The following is a 14,565-nucleotide window of genomic DNA, read 5'->3' as shown; positions in this document are numbered from 1 at the left end:
TGTGGCAGTATATATATATTCACGGTAACCCCGCTTCCCCGTACTTGCAGAACCGGTGTCGGTCTCTAATAAAGTTATTGCAACTTTTTTTGTCAGACCGTCTTCCTCCCCCCCTTCTCCCATCCTCAAAAACAAATAATAATAATTGAGTGGAATCCAGTCCCTGATCGTGTCGGGCGCTTGTTTCTCCAACACACCAGGGGACTGAACTGCCGGTCGCGCAGTGGACGTTTTCATCCTTTTGTATTGCCGATTAAGACAAAAAAAAACCCAGCTAAATCCATCCCCACTGGGTATTCAGATGCACTGGAACACATTGAGATGTAATCATTTAGACAAGAGTTCTGTAAAAGCAATGTATATCACTACTCCATAACAAAACAAAACGGTGTAAAAAATAAGGTAATGGAATGACTCATAAGGAGTTCCTGATGACATTTGCAGAGGAATTGTATCACTGCTGAATTACCAGGGCGCACTCTGAAACGTAAGCCGTCGGTGTGATCCAGCGCCAGGCTTTCGCCTCGTTCCCTCCTCGCTCTTTGAAAGCAACATCAGAGCAAGGTTTAAATCGGTTTGCCATTTGGCGTTCGCAAGCAAACATTTTGCTCGCTGCTCGCCAGTGTTGTAAATATATGCCAGGGGGAGGAGGGGGAAGAAAGAAAAGCAAGAGGGGAAGAGTATTTTGGGAGGGGAAGGAGGAGGAGAGAGGATAATAGCCGGGAGGGCGAGGAACGAGGGAAGCAGGGCAGCTTTGTTCAGCAAGGACATTTCTCTCCCCGTTTGGCCGTGGAGTGGCATGGCACGGATCGCCGAGCTCTTGAAGGAAGGCTGAGCATTAAAGGAGACGGGGAGCAGAGGAAAACCGAGGGGGAAATAACTGGATACAGAAAATATATCTCTAACCAAGCGGCTGCCGGTAGACAATATATCTCGAACCAAGCTGACTGCGGCACACGGTTTGGGTAGGGTGGAAAGAGGGGGCAAGAGTGATTGAGGGCTCTGCAGGCTGCAAGAAAGTCTTGCTCATCCGGCCAGCCTTTCCGAAGGAGGGTGGGAGTGAGTGAGTGAGTGAGGGAGGGAGGGAAAAGTGTCCGGTAGCGAGAGGCAGGGGGTAGGTGGAGCTGCGCCCTCGCACACACACACACACACACACACACACACACACACGGGGAGCAGAGCAAGCCGGAGCCTGCATCCGTATGGCAGCTTGCGTGGACCTCTCGGTGCCCCTTCAGCAGCGGAGAGGGAGCCTCGCACAGTGAAGAGCCGCCGCCGCCGCCGCCGCCGCCTTTACCCGCTGTGCGCAGTCCCGGGGAGCTGTGCTAGCGAAGGGAGGGAGGGAGGGAAGAAGGGAGGGAGGAAGAGACGCGGAGAGGGGGGCAATGGAGCCCCGTCGCGCCTTTCTTTGATCGGTGGACGCCCGCCTGCTCGGTGTACGGACGGGATTCCTCTCGCTCTTTCTCGTCTGCCATCGCCGCCGCCGACGACTCCCGAACCAAGGTCCCTACCCAACAAGGCTTGTCTTCCGACAGGAGAACTCAGCTTAATCTCTGTGGTAAGAATAAAGGACTACACACACACACACACACACACACCATATACATGGACCGTCTCTTTCATCTTCTGGTCTCAACATTCATTGCTTTCACTTGATCCTTCACTGGCTGGTTTGCTTTTGGATTATATGCCTTGATAACCGTTTCTCCCACCCCCACGCCCCCCTTCCTCCCACCTAACTCTGTTATTTTGCCTATCCTTTCACCCCCCCCTCCTCGTATGTTGAATGTGTTTTCCTACTCGCACGTCTTACCATTGGGAAGGGACCCGCGCTTCATTTACGGTTCGGTTGTTCGTGTGGCAAGGTGCGGGGACAACACGTCCATTCACGATGCTAGGAATACTAATGCAGGAGGCGATGGAAATGTAGTTTCCCAATCTGTGGGATTATTTCCCCCCCTCCCAGACGAGCGTTGCCTCGCTGAAGCCTCCGGACCACGGAATGCTGTGTGCTTGCCCGTGTGTGTCATTTTATTTTAAAGTGGAGAAAGGTATGGTTCATTCAGCTCACGGCAGCCGGTTAGTTGGAAAATATTGAACGGGGTTGGGGAATGGGATCGGCAGGGGGGGAAAGGTTTGCTTTACTGCCGGGGTTTCTCCCGTCGCGTTTATATTCGCGTTTAACCATTACTTTCGCAATGGCATCCGCCTCCACTCTTGTGGAAGAATGTCGCGGGCTTGTGTGGCTGCGATCAAAATCCTACTCCACCATCCCCACTGACACCTCAACGCTTCTAAGCCATTCACTCAGCCAGTCGTGCGTTACACGGTGCACAGCCAACGTGAAATAAATGGTCACTTAAAACCTTTTATTAGTTATGAATGGAGCCTCAAATCGTTATGCATGTTATTGTGCGTGGGAGACTTTAGTTGCATTGAGACCCGTATTTATTTATTTTTTGCTATTGTTAGTTCTTGACAATGCAGCGAGTTTTACTTTTAATAAGTAGATCGAGAGGAGGCGGCTTTGGTAAAGTGTTAACTTGCTCAGCAGTTCACTAGAGAAACAGTATTGCCTTGGTAACTCTACATTAACTTAAGCCTGTGAGAATGGCGAAGAGCTGCTGGGGTTTTTTTTTTGATGTTCTGCTTGGCTGGCTAACCTGAATACTAAAAAGCATTCCATCAGCTGCTGGCTCTGTTAGGAGCTTTTTTTCCAATGGCACCCGGTTTTCTAAAGCTACTGCAAGGGTTCAAGGGAGATGAAAAGGATCTCGCTAGTTCACTCTGAATAGCCTTTACTGCTAGCAGGTTAAGGAGTCGGGACCATATAGTGTTCCCTCTTTGTAAGGAAAACCATCCACCATTACTGCTGCAGTAGCTGTCATTCTATCGATTGTAACCGGAGGGGGCAAACTCGACTCATTTAACTTGAACCGTGGAAAGAGATAGCTTATTTTATTATATTGGGTGATCAAATGGATGGAATGATTCGAGTGTCACCGCGTTCTATCATTTTAAACAAACCGTGCACTGTGTTCGCGACAGCTCTGTGATCCTGTTTAACCCTGATGGGTAAGGTAGTGGTTGGAAAAGGTAGAATGTTTGCCTCGGGATGGCAGGACTTACAAATTGATGTAAATGCAATTGGAATTGACTTCAGGACTGGGCATCTTAAACTACAACAAACTATTTAACATCTGGCAGATGTACATTTGGAGTTTGCAACCTTACTGATTTCAGTCTGTTTAGTAAGATAGGAGAAATCTGCAAAATTAGTATGGGCAGGCACCACCCAGACAATACGATTTTGCATGAGAACTTTTTTTTCTTTTGCATTTTTGTTCTTTCATGTATTTACACTGAAGATGTATACTGAAGTATGAAACAGAACAGATATATACACAGAATGCTGGAGTAGCTCAATGGGACAGACAGCATCTCTGAAGAAGGATCTCGACCCAAACCGTCACCCATTCCTTGTCACCCGAGATGCTGCCTGAGTTACTCCAGCATTTTGTGTCTATCTTCAGTGCAAACCAGGATCTGCAGTTCTTTCCCACACATATATGAAATAGACCAGTGCACGTTATAGCTCTTGTCTCGAGATTTGTTGCAGCAAAAATGTTGCATTCAAGATGTTTGGCTGAATGCATATTTACATCCTGTAGGGAAAAAGAAGTATTCAAGATTTGGGATCATTTTATTATGATGCGATGCTTGTTTTGCGAATCCAATGTGTTGTCAAAAAGGCAGGTTGGTCGTTTTTGGAATCTGTTCCTATATTAGATGTGGTGGCTAAATGAGAATTGAAATTTATTGATAACATGAGTGGGCATTGATTCCAAGGAACATTGCAAAACTTGGGGAACTGGGTTGGATCAGAGCCACGGTACACAAGCTAAAACCTGGACTACAAGGCTTTCCATTTTCTTCATGGCCTTGAGCCCATTCATGATTTTTTTTTTAAATCACCTCAGGTGGTCAGAGATAATTTGCACCATATTGCTGGATTTTTGGAAGAAGATGCAAGTCATAAATAGGAAAAGTTAATTTCCCAGTTTATCCAGAATGAGTTATTTTCCAGCCTTTGGGGTCTGAAAGAGAGAACAGTTTGCAGCTTTATTAAATATTAATGTGTTTGTCCATCTAGCTTTAATCCTTTCCTGTTTTCTGATCTCTAGTTTGTTGAAGGCTGCCTAGTTTTCAATCCAAGCCTGAGGCATCATTTATTTTTCCTTTTAGGATTAATTTACTTGGTTTTGAGTTGGTTTTTTTTGACAAATGTACAGCTAATGAGTGAATCCAACGTATGTCTTTTTCCTAACAGGGAGCAATTTTGAGACATAGTCCACCCCTCATTTAAACTTAACAGACAGAGTGGATAATTGTCCCATCTTTTGTGCACTAATGATCACTCATTTAAAGATATACTGAAGCTAGTTTGACCCCGCTGAAAATACTTAGCAGCCTGCATTGACTCTGTCATCTCATTTCTGATAAGCAAATGAATAAGAATCTTTAATGAGTTACGCTTCAGAGTGTAGATGTGAATATTTTCAATTCGGTGACGTTATTTCATAAAATGAAAAAAAAAAGCCAGTTGAATACCATAGTACAAAATTCATGTGGACATTGGTTAGTGTCGCTCTGTGTCGCTGGATCTTGGAACTAGCTACAGGCTATTTATCCTCTGCGGAAGGGGATGAAAAAATGGCTCATTAAACTAATTTTCTCCTCCAGCTTTTTTCTGCTTACGAGACGTTAACTCTTGATTTGTTAAAAGATGATTTTAACCAAATTTGCCTACTTATTTGGCTCGCATCATTTGGTGAGACAGGACAACTTATCTATATATGTTTTGCTTGTGAGTTATGGATTTCTTTTGTCTTTGGGCAGAAAGACAGCTTTGATAGCTTGCACAGGAACATTAGATCTTCCTTTGTGTGGTTGAAAGTGACACACAATGCTTTATGCCAATCTTTTGAAAAGTCTACCAGTAAAAGCTGAATGATTAAACTCTTGAGCAGTGGTGTGTTACAATAGGTAGGATGGCGACGGCAGAGATTACTCGTATTTGTTTATATAAGAAAGTGCTTAAAGTGCTGCTTTATTGAAATGTTTCCTATTTCTGTACACATTAACCTGGACTTAGAGTCAAAAAGATGCTGGGGGATTATTGAGTCCCATTGTTGGTATAGAAAGTCATTTTTCGTATTGCTGTTTGCATGTCGCCATGGCACACTGTCGTAATGGCCCCTGGGTGGAGGTGGGGAGTGGTGAAAGAGGAATGTGCAAACAAATCTATGTTTCAAAGCTTTTTGCCGAGGGAGAGAGCTCAGATACGATTGTGGTAAAATATGTTTGTTATCTTGAAAGAAGTAATTGAGTAAATTGAAGTGGGCAAAAGTGCAATAGTGATATTTAACAACTAGCAACACTTTGTTTTTTGCTCCGTTCATTTCACTGTGGATAAAGAGGTTGTGAAAAGGAAAGTGGCCATTTGGCCCACCTTGTCTGTGTTGAAGTTCACTTTCTCCGTGAGGTAGTGGACCTAATCACTTTCACCCAAGGCCTTCCATGTTACCATTTCCCTTCAAATGCCTCTGTGGAATCTGATATCTGTACTGTCCCCATCTACAAGTACTGACACAGTCACTACACATGCGCAGCATGTTCAGTGTAACAGTAAGAGCCAGCCCACAGAAGTGCTGTCAATGACTACCAACATCAATAGAGACTCTAACCACTGAGATTTGTTCAATGCATGAACGTTGCCAAGTTTCTTGGTGTCCTTGAGTGGGTGTAAGGGGTTCACTGTTGACCTGAAATGTGACTGAAATAGCCACCAATATTTACTGGGGCCAGAAGTGGAAATCAAAGGCTTGGAAAATAAAGTTGTGGCTAACTCAACTCCTGATTCCTCATAATCTTTTTACCATCAACTTGACACGAGCCAGGAATGTGAGAGAATGTATTGTTGCCCAATTGCATGGAGCTCCAACGTCATAGCACTAGCCAGGGCAATGCAACTCATTTGATTTGCATTCCATTCACTCTCATAACATGCACTAACTCCATTGGCGGCATTTTCTGCTTGAAGTGTGCACCATCATATACGATGCACAGAAATATCTTGCCAAAATGTCTTCCACAATGCCTTTCAATTCTGTGGCATCTGCCTTCTAGCTGGACAAGGACACACGATGATGCTTCCATTTGAAATGCCCTTTGAAATCATTCACCTTCTTGTCTCGGATGCATGTTGGTGTTGCTTTGCTGTCACTGAGTAAAAGCCCATATATTGACCTAACAGCACTGTATGGTCATCTTCACCAGAGACTCCAAGTCATGAAGAAACCTAACATCCGGTTCTGTGATGTATCTTCCATTGATTGAAATCACGTCCGCTCCATGACCCAATTTCACACAACTGTATCCTCAACAAAACCTTAAAACTACCAGTTAACCAAGGACCATATGCCATTTTTAAGAAGAATATTCAATTTTTCTTTGCCAGCCTCTCATTGTTGAATTCTTTCTTTACAACAAATGAGTTGCCTCTAAATTTTTACACTCTCCAATGGGTGGAAAATATTTCCGTTAACCTTATGAATTTATCTTCATATCTTAAACTGAACATGTCATACCCTCTAGGGGCGCTGCACTGGCAGCAGCCTCTGCCTACAGCCTGTCTGTTATTTCTATCTTTTTTATTATTTTTAGTTAGTCTAAAGTCTTGTGTTGGGGGAAACTTTTACTTTTCTATGCGGGGGAGGGGGGCAGGGTAAGGGGGAAACCGTTTCCCAGTCTCTTCCGGGCGGGGACGTGACTATTTCTCCGAGTCGCGTCCTCGTCCCCCACCTCGTGGCCTACCAGCTGGATTGGAGCGTCCTTTCCTGCTGGGGACCAGTAACCGGACCAGGGCTGCTACTGCCGCGGCGCAGCGCTGGAGTCACCGCTGAGCGGGCGATACCTACCCGGGTCGCCGTTTGGACCTCCGAAGGCGTTGAGCCGCTGCTCCAACATTGTGGAGCTCTGGTGCAGAGAGCTTCCAATGCGGGCGGCGCTGAACGGCATCGTGGAGAGCTGGGGTGCCTTGCAGAGGGTCTCCAGAAGCAGTCTCCACCCGGCGCGGCCTGCGGACTTTGGAAGCCGCCGACTCCGGTAGGAGGGGGCCGACTCTGGTGTCCACGCCACTGAGGATGTTCCGCAGCCCCGACATCGGACTTACAACACCCCGGCGAGCGGTCCTGAACATCGGGCCGCCCGTAGCGGCAACTGCGGAGGGCTTGGGGAGGCCCTGACCACGGGGAACAGTGGAGGAAGAGACTGACTTTGGGGCCTTCCCACACAGTGGGAAACTTTGATTCTGCTGTGTGGGGATGTTTTATGTCAAACCCTAGAGTGTGTTGTGTCCCTTATTTTTATCGTATGGCTGTATGGGAATTTCATTTCACTGTGCCATCTGGCACATGTGATGAATAAATCTATCTTGTATCTTGTATCATTCCAAAGTATTCTACGTTTCTGGTGACCACCCCTCTAGTTTTGATATCTCTGCCATTCTGTACAGTTAATAATCACCGACTTCCAATGCTAATATAAGATTGTAGCTAACAAATTCTCCTGATCTATGCCAGTCGGCTTCCTTTATCCATGACATGTCTGTAGAAGGTCTCGACCCGAAAAATCACCTATTCCTTCTCTCCAGAGATGCTGCCTGTCCTGCTGAGTAACTCCAGCTTTTCAGGTCTATCTACATGATACAAGCCATGTGCATGGATTCCAAAGTCTATTTTTGATATTTGCTGTTTCTAAATGTTCACTAATCTTGAACTACGCGTTCTATAGTTGAAGTCTAAAGTAAATGTCTCGCATTTGCCTACAATGAAATTGAGTAGCCACAGTTTTCTCCAGTTACTTGAGCACTATTAATAGCTCTCTGTAATTTAAGACTTCAGTGCTTGCTGCCTTTTTGTCAAAGGGGAACGTGGATCCATCATCTGAATCGCACATAAATATTGTGAATGACTGTGGTCCAACAGGTACTTGTGGAACACCCCCAGTCAGATCCTGCCACTTTGAATACCTGCTCATTAATCTTGCTCTCTCTCCTGTCAACCAGTTTAGCAGGCAGGTCAATTCAATGAGCTTTAACTTTAACTTAGTCTCTTATGGGGGAACTTGAAAGACATCTTCTTGAAGTTCACAACATCTTAAAGACATTTTATTATGATAAGTACCGAAACAAAATATTTTTGTATGGGGGAATATTGGCCTATCTAATGATGCCCACATCCCATGAATGAATGTATTTTGGAAAGAAAACATTTGTACTTTGAAATATTCATGACTATCCTGGGGTGGTGAAAGACCAATGCAACATTTTGCTCTTCATCGCCTATTCGCAAATCAATCATAAACACAGACATTCTTTCTACCTCTGGTGTTAATTCACTTCCCAGCCTTCAATTGCAGAAACAAACCCTCTTGATTTGTTTGAAATTGTAACATAATTAGAGATTGATTGTGGGTGAGCAATGGATTTTTTTTTAACTCCAATGAGAGGAAATCCCTTCAAATGAAAAGAAAATGTAATGCAAGTCTTCTGTGACCTTTCTGCCTTGGGCGTTTCTAAAGTTTGGATTGTGCATTGTGTATGCTCTGGTTTGAGTTTTAGCCCAAGAACTTGGATTTGCCAAATCATTTGATCATGGGCTAGACGCACCTTATTTGAACAATTCTGTTTAGAATGATGACAATTCATCCTGCAGCTGTTTGCACTTGGTGCAAGGTGCATTTTAAAAATATCTTTCCATTTGCAATTAATGAAAGTACACCGTGGGAAGTTATTGAAGCTGTTTACCTGATCTTCATATTTGGTCGACCTTAATATAGAATCACAGTGATTGCAACAAAAAAAAGAGGTGGACAGCCTCACAATTTACTTCAAAAGGACCGGCCTTAAAGGGATTGAAAAGTTGACCATCCTCCATATTACTGCAGATGTCAGTGCTGTTTATATTGCCTTGTTACATATCTTGTGACTATCTCAGAGGTTTGGCAAGAAAATAATCATGAAAGTGTACCGTACATGCTTGTGTTGTATAATAAATGTAAAATTAAGAGTAATTGTACTGTTTCTCAAAACCTATGTAAAATTGTTAATTTGGGCTGAGAGTATACAATTTTACAAGTTACTTAAAAACCCAATTAGGTTTGCTCTTTGCACTTGATCTTCTAAAACATCATGCCTGCATGTATACTTTTACAACTGTGTTATGGTTTAAATCAAGGGTGAAAGCAATTACTATTTTTTTACCAATATGGCCATATTGCTAACATCATTAATACAAGCTCTGTTCACACAGCACTCGTAGTCAGGATCGAACTTTGGTCTCTGGCACACTGAGGCAGTAGATCTACCCCTGCACCACTGTGCTGCCTATTGATACCATGTATTGATTGTATTGATCTTAGCAGTATGCCGTGCCAACCTGACCTGCCTTGACTTTTGCCTCTGTTAGTGGTGACTTGGTTCATTGTTGGGGAATTGTGCACTATAGATTACATCTGTGAGTTTATCCAGTACATCATCCCACTTAGCCAAGATGACATCTGGATTCTGCCAAAAAAAAAATTGCATGCACTAATGGGTAAGGGTGAAAGGTCACTTTTAGCACAGTCCTTTTCTCATCTTCCATTTTCTCATTTGATAATTTATGAAGATAGCTCATCTGCATTATGTCAGAAACTGTGTGTGGGAATGGATATATTTTCAAAGATATTTGTCTGGCTGTGGGGAAAGAGCAAGGGGGGGTGGGGGGTGGAACTGTTGTTCTTCGAATGTGTCTTTACGGCGATTCAATGATACTTTATTACAAGCAGGGTATGCCGGATTGACAGCCGTCTGTGTGCATCCCTGTTGATGGATTTGTATGAGACAAGCCCACTTGCATAACTGCCCGTTGAAACATGATGCAGGCAATGTGAAGTCAGTGTTGAACCTATTGTTATTGATATTAGCACCGCATGGCTCTGTATTTAATTGCCTACATTTCCTTGGAAAAACCTTAGTGGCACAGTCAGCATCTTAAATGAAAACACTTGCAAGATTTCAGCGTGAAAGGAAGTGATTGAAGACTAAATTAGAGCTATGTTTTCTCGTGTTGGCTGTCAAGCCATTTAAGACTGTGCGTATTCTCGCATTAATAAGCTTTATCCTCTTGTGCTTGTGCACTTGGCTTCTTTTGATGCAAATTTGACTTGCATACTAAACCAAAGCGTTTGAAAGCTGGAGAAAATAATTAAAAATCCAGGTTGACGTTTGTGTGCGGAGAAGGAATGGGGGATGGGCAAGGGAAGGAATTGTTTTCAGAATCGGCCCAGCAAACAAACCCCTTTATGTTCTCTACTTTATTTCATTAAACCAAAGTTTTGTAAGGAATTCCCAAGTGTTGTTTACTCTGACAGATTTTCAATATTATTATGGAATTTTCTGATAGATTTCCGGAGGAAGCACTGCACTGCCGAGAGCCACACCTTCACGAAGGATGGCAGTTCTATTTGTTACATGTAAATCACCTACATCTCAGGAGATCTCAGCAGGCGTTCCCCACGCAGTGTCTGGGGTCCAACTAATATCAGATGGTTCCATTGCAGTTGTTGTCCCAACTGATGGTCATGAATGGAGATGTTTTATAACATTTGCACTTCATTACGTAACAAATGCCAAACAGCAAGACCTGGGCAACACTTGGACATGGGCTGTAAAGAGCCATGGAATGAAATAGAGCCATAAAACATATTGGTGTTCCTTCATCAATGTAGAAACTCCATGTCCAACACCTTCACCAGAAGGGTTACAGCAGTTCAAGAATATGGCTCACCATGTCCTTCATTAAGGGCAATTGCGGATAGGCAATGAATGTTGATTTAACCAGTACTACTCATATCTTGTAAGTGAATATTAGACATCACCTAATGTTTTTCTTTAATGCACTCAACACAATCCCTTGCATTAACATTGAACATGTGCTCATGGACAGCCAGATATAATGAAATTCTCATTCATTAAGCTGAAGTATATGTTCATAATTGGTGCCTGAAATGTCCATGTAGTGGCACAATACTATTCATCAGTGAGGTGCAGATTGTGGCTGTTCACTGTTTGGGTTCTAATACTCTGAGTTGTTTCAAACCTGGTAGACAGAGAGTAGTGCACAGGGAGGTTGTATTAAGTGTAATTATGAATGATAAGCGGTCCCAAACAACTATCTACCTCATTGAAGACCCTTGGACTATCTTTAATCGGTCTTCACTGGAGATGCACTAAACATTATTCCCTTTATCATGTGCACTGAGAGCAGCTCGATTGTAATCGTGTATGGTCTTTCCACTGACTGGTTAGCACGCAACATAATGCTTTTCACTGTACCTTGGAACATGCAACAATAAATTAAACTAAAGTAAAATAGTGAAACCATACATTGTATGAGAGCTTTGCAAAGGGATAGTGAAATTTCTGGTAAAGCGAGGCAATCAAGTGACAGTGATTTTTTTTTGCATACCCAAGGTATGCAAATAATCGCCACATAAAGGGCTCTTACAAAGTTACAAAGTATCTGCCTCAGGTTCCCCTTTGTTCTCCCTCCTCCCTCTCTCCGCACCAGGTCCCCCCATGCCGGGTCCTCCTTTGTTCCTTTCAGCATCCTCGCTCCCACGTGGTCCTTCGTCAACTGTCAGTCAGCGCCCTCATCGACCGCTGCACCAACCTCTCCTCCATCGCCCTTTCTGACGCTTCAGTGGCGTTGACCCAGGCCCCAGCCATGGGCTCCGTCGACCCAGGGGCCGCCGCTGGCTCCAACCAGTGTGTTCGTAACAATCTGCATCTTGGAGCTGGACTGAGTGAAAAAGCACTCGGACTGAATGCCATGTATCTGGATCAGTGAACAGTTTTCAACTTGTTTGAGCTGCCGTTGAGCCTTTCTTTTCAGCTCTGACAACGTGTGCAACCAATTGTTGTCTCAGTCGTGGAAGCGTTCATAGTATTTAGCTGCTCGCTAACACGCTGAACTGAGGCTAAAAACATTTCTATTTTGGAATTAACCCTCTGCAAATTGCCTATTCATTGTGTGCCCTCATCTGTGGTAGATAATTTTATTAGCAACAGAGGGAGCTGTTATGACTAATCGTGGGGAATCCCATCATTCTCTCAGCAGTCTTTGGAAGCTTCACTGTGGATTGCTGTTGGAATTATTTATATAATTATGTTGTGGTCTGTCGGCTGGTATTGCAAGTATCATCTCATTTATTATTGTGGCAAGTACTGTACTATTGCGGTCTGATTTGCAGCCACTGCAGATCAGTATTTAATTCCCGAAGATTTCACACCTTATCCTTCCACCCTTGTATCTCCCTTTCCCCTGCCTCTCAGTCTGAAGAAGGGTCTCGACCCTAAACGTCACCCATTCCTTCTCTCCAGAGATGATACTTGTCCCGTGTAGTTACTCCAGCATTTTGTGTCTACCTTGGGTATAAACCAGCATCTGCAGTTCCTTCGTACACTGTGTTTAATTCCCTGCGGATGAACTAATTGTCGAAGCATTTCGGATGGTGTGAATGGTCCAGCAGATTTTTTTTTGTATATGAAATCAGGTCAGAGATTTCACTGTTGCATAAAGGTTAAATAGTGAAGTCTTTGAAATGAACATGCAGTTTGAATGGGTTTATTGGACATGTGAGATTTAAACTGAAATGTTTTTAGAATTTGGTTGGAGGGTCAGTCACTCGATTAGCACAAGCTCATAACATGTATGTGTGATCAATTTAAAAAAAATTGTTTTGAAAACTTGATTAATCCTGGCTCTTTTATTATCGAGTGCATCTGAAACTAAATAAGGCACAATGGCAGCAAGACTTTAAATTTTTTCAAAATTGAATTCTCTGCATATGGTTTATATCTTTAGCTGGAGAGCAGCATTAGGAACTTGGAATCCAATTTAGGCGTGTAAAAATAATGTTCAATTGAAGTTGCAGGTTCCTAGTGCAGAAATTTTGGAAAGGATAGGGAGATGAAGAATGAACATTAACCTCTGCCGAACAATGACTTCTCTAATATAGAATTAGAGAAGTTATAGTATAGAAGTTGGGGGGTCATGTTACAGTAATATGAGGCCACATTTGGAGTATTGTGCTCAGTTCTGGGCACCATGTTGTCAGAAAGTGTTGTCAAGCTGGAAAAGGTACAGAGAATATTTACAAGGATGTTGCCAGGAATCGAGGGCCTGAGCTATAGGGAGAGGTTGAGCAGACTGGGACTTTATTCCGTGGAGTGCAGGAAGATGAGGGGTGATCTTGTAGAGGTGTGCAAGACCAGGACAGGAATACACTGTAGATAAGGCAAATGCATAGAGTCTTTTACCCAGAGTAGGGGAATCGACAATCAGCAGACATAGGCTGAAGGTGAGAGGGCAAAGATTCAATAGGAACCTGATGGGCAACGTTTTTACACAAAGTGTGGAATGAGCTGCCGAAGCAGGTAGTTGAGGCAGGTACTATCACAATGTTTTAGAAACATTTAGACAGGTAGTTTAGTTTATTATCATGTCAACCGAGTTACAGTGAAAAGCTTTTGTTGTGTGTTAACCAGTCAGCGAAGAGACGACATGATTGCAATCAAGCCATCCACAGTATATAGCTACATGATAAAAAGGAATAACATGAATAACATTTAGTACATGATAAAGTCCAGTAGATTCCAATCAAAGATAGTGAGGGTCTGCAATGAGGTAGATAGTAGCTCAGGACTGCTCTCTAGTTGTTGGTAGGATGTGTCAATACTCCCAGTCATGAAGGATGTGTAATGGAAAAAGGAGATTTATAGGTGCACGCCTGATTTCGCGAACCCTCCCATCCTCAAACCCATCAGCCACTGTAGTATTATTTGCAAAAAAGCACTTGGAGCCAAGGCCAGTTGGGATACAGATCACTGATGATCTCCATTGGTAGAACACAATCGATGGGCTGAATAACTTCCACCAGCTCCGAGCTTTTGCCAGTAAGCTGCATTGACTGAATGGTTGAAGTTGAGACAATCTATTATAGGATGGATCTGTGAACCTAAATCAATGTGCAACTGTCAATGCGCCGTGCTTCGTAGAAGTAATCACATTTTCTGAAATAAAATAAACTAGAAGTTGGCCATTATAAAAATCTTCCAAAATGAATTGTTCTTGAAAAGGCATTCAGTTTAATTTGTGTTATGCAGGTGACTAATTGAGATGAATTTTTGTCAGAAATAAATATAATAAGCATTAAATTCTTGTGGCTTTATGCAACTTTCAATGGTGCGTTTTAACAGGTTGAAATACTGTATGGAATTGGATTAAAAGATCACTAAAGCTTCCATCACAAATCAATCCGAAGGTCATTATTCGCTGCAATGAACACTTGCATGGGAATGCAAACTCTTTCCATTGTGTTACGGGAAACTTGGCTATTGTGGAAAATGAACATGTGGAACTTTTCATTCAAATGTAACATTATTAACCGTTTTTTTTC

At 43.1% G+C, this 14,565-nt stretch overlaps 1 protein-coding gene across 8 annotated transcripts in view; it reads left to right on the top strand.

The window, feature by feature from the left end:
- Nucleotides 1-463: 463 nt before the first annotated feature.
- adgrl3.1 (adhesion G protein-coupled receptor L3.1) overlaps nt 464-14,565 on the top strand; it is a 623,227-nt gene continuing 609,125 nt past the window's right edge. For 2 of the 8 annotated variants that reach the window (XM_055632233.1, XM_055632235.1), the window contains exon 1: nt 468-1,558. The gene's annotated coding sequence lies outside the window, so the exon portion shown is untranslated. Of the gene's footprint in view, nt 1,559-1,851; nt 2,052-14,565 lie in introns of those variants that run through there. The other 6 variants (XM_055632240.1, XM_055632241.1, XM_055632237.1 and 3 more) reach the window with 6 other exon arrangements.

This window comes from Leucoraja erinacea, chromosome 3 (genome assembly GCF_028641065.1).
Source record: "Leucoraja erinacea ecotype New England chromosome 3, Leri_hhj_1, whole genome shotgun sequence".
NCBI classification, from domain to species: domain Eukaryota; kingdom Metazoa; phylum Chordata; class Chondrichthyes; order Rajiformes; family Rajidae; genus Leucoraja; species Leucoraja erinaceus.
This window is presented reverse-complemented; position numbering and strand designations above follow the sequence as displayed.